This window comes from Apodemus sylvaticus, chromosome 7, assembly GCF_947179515.1.
Source record: "Apodemus sylvaticus chromosome 7, mApoSyl1.1, whole genome shotgun sequence".
Classification (NCBI taxonomy): Eukaryota; Metazoa; Chordata; class Mammalia; order Rodentia; family Muridae; genus Apodemus; species Apodemus sylvaticus.
In genome coordinates, this window is record NC_067478.1 from 121,631,588 (window position 1) to 121,634,417 (window position 2,830).

Here is a 2,830-nt window from a genome sequence, read left to right on the forward strand (position 1 = left end):
TAGAAGGAAGAGGAATAATCTTTCCTTCTATACTAGCATCGGAACCTACTTCTGAAGCCCTCTTACTATTTACAGATGTGTCATCCATGGAATTTAAGCCATCTATATGAAAGATAGACCTGTGATTATTCAAAAGGCAAAAGAAATGTCTGCACATCAGGAGAAAATTATTGCAGTTATTATTGCCCTTGAACATATACTTGAAGAGGTCAACCTGTATACAAGTTCAAATTATGTAGTTTGATTATTTTCTGATATCGAGACAGCTCTTATATCTGGAAATTCCAAAATTATATCAGTCTTGCTTCTGTTGCAAAAGATAATTCAATCAAGAAAAAGGAAAATTTATAGAACATATCAGAAGACATACTGGCCTGCCATGTCCAGTGGCTTAAGGAAATTCTATGGCAGATTTATTAACAAAAGAACCCTTGATTGCTAGTATGGTTGAACAAGCTTTAGAAAGTCATGCTTTTCATTATCAGATTGCACTGGCTTTGAGAAGGATGTTCAGCAGGGCAGTGGTGGCTCACGAGTTTAATCACAGTACTTGCTAGGCAGAGGTAGGTGAATTTCTGAGTTTGAGGCCAGCCTGGTCTGCATAGTGAGTTCCAGGACAACCAGGGCTATATAGAGAAACCCTCTCTTGAAACAAAAAAAGACAGAGAGAGAGAGAGCAAGACAGAGACAGAGACATAGACACACACACACACACACACACACACACAGAGAGAGAGAGAGAGAGAGAGAGAGAGAGAGAGAGAGAAAGACAGAGAGAGATGGAGAGAGACAGAGAGATACAGAGAGAAAAAGAGAGAAACCAAGAGAGAGAGAGAGAGAGAGAGAGAGAGAGAGAGAGAGAGAGACTGAGAGACAGAGAGGGACAGAGATAGACAGAGACATACAAAACAAACCAACGAAAAGCATGGTGACATACAGATCTCAGACATCAAGCCAGCCTGGAGCCTAGTTTGTAAAATGAGTTCAAAGACCAGGTGGTGTGGTGGCAAACACCTATAATCCCAGCACTTGGGAGGCAGAGGCAGGCAGATTTCTGAGTTCGAGGCCAGCTTGGTCTACAGAGTGCCAAGACAGCCACGACTACACAGAGAAACCCTGTCTCGAAAAACCAGACAGAGAGAGAGAGAGAGAGAGAGAGAGAGAGAGAGAGAGAGAGAGAGAGAGAGAGAGAGAAAGTTGATCCTTGTAATCCTGACTTTCCAGGAAGTGGATCTGTAGACCAGTCTTTTCTCAAATTCATCGATTCTCCTGTTGCTGCCACCAGAGTGGGATATAGTGCATGCAGCCCAATGCCAAGCAAAAATCTTTCTCATTCTTGTGTTTTGTGCTACTTTTTGGTTAAAATGTTTAGTTGTTCAGAAGTGGGGCCCCTGCTGTTCTCTTGTCTATTTCAGGTTTAGAAGTGGTGGGAGATCCTGGGCACATACCCAGAGGATTCCCCACCATGTAATAAGGATACATGCTCTACTATGTTCAGAGCAGCCCTATTTATAATTGCCAGATGCTGGAAAGAACCCAGGTATCCCTCAACAGAAGAGTGGATGCAAAAAATGTGGTATATCTACACAATGGAGTACTATTCAGCCATTAGAAACAAAGAATTCATGAAATTCTTAGGGAAATGGATGGAGCTAGAGAACATCATACTAAGTGAGGTAACCCAGACTCAAAAGGTGAATCATGGTATGCACTCGCTAATAAGTGGTTATTAACCTAGAAAACTGGAATATCCAAAACATAATCCACACATCAAATGAGGTACAAGAAGAAAGGAGGAGTGGCCCCTGGCTCTGGAAAGACTCAGTGAAACAGTATTTGGCAAAACCAGAACGGGGAAGTGGGAAGAGGTGGGTGGGAGGACAGGGGAAGAGAAGGGGGCTTACGGGACTTTCCGGGAGTGGGGGGGCTAGAAAGGGGGAAATCATTTGAAATGTAAATAAATTATATCGAATACAAATAATTAAAAAAAAAAAGAAGTGGTGGGAGAAAGACAAAGTCTGCCCAGCAAGAGCACAGACATGTTCTGGATGTCTCAGTTCTCTGAGGCTCTGCCACATGCTCCCAGTTAGCCTTGGAAATTCTAAAACATTCTTACAGATTCAATGCACAGTTGGTGTTGTATCATTCTTTCTTCAATGTTTGCCATGTCTCCTAATGAGATTGTTTCCATTCTAGGGAAGCTGGGTGGGCCTAAGTCAGCTGAGAGCCAATGATTGGTTGAGACCCCAGTGGGTGGGCAAGCTCTCATTGCCTCAGGTCTTCATGGCTATAAAAGATGAAGCCATTAGGTTTCCTGCTCATAGGAAGAGCAAGTCCTAAGGGGGAAGCTTCTCTCTGTGGCTGGATTGTCTCCTCACAGGTCTCCATTCCACTGGTGTTGGGTAAGTCCTATCTCTATTCACAGCTTTTGGAAATTGGTTCCTGTGAGGAAATGAGTCGTGGTAATAGTTGATAAGATTCAATCATTCTACAAAGCATTAGAAAATGCTGGTCAATCCTTGGCGTTAATGTGTGAGTTTCATTTCAGATTAATTTCTGTTCCTTTCTGACAAATATGGCACTCAGATGTGGTTACTATTGGGCAGAAACCAGAGAAGAGAGCAGGGAATGGGTTTGAAACTGTAGAAAGACTTTATCCGCTTCCAGACATGGACTCTGGGTGTTGGGGATCCCAGGGTAGCACTGAGCTATTCTCAAGGGAACTTCATTTGGGGGTAAATCTCTCTCTACCTGGGGTACAGAGGACCCAAAGCAAAGACAGGATGTCTATCCAGTGTGTAATAGTTTCTTTCAATGTCTGATAATTTAT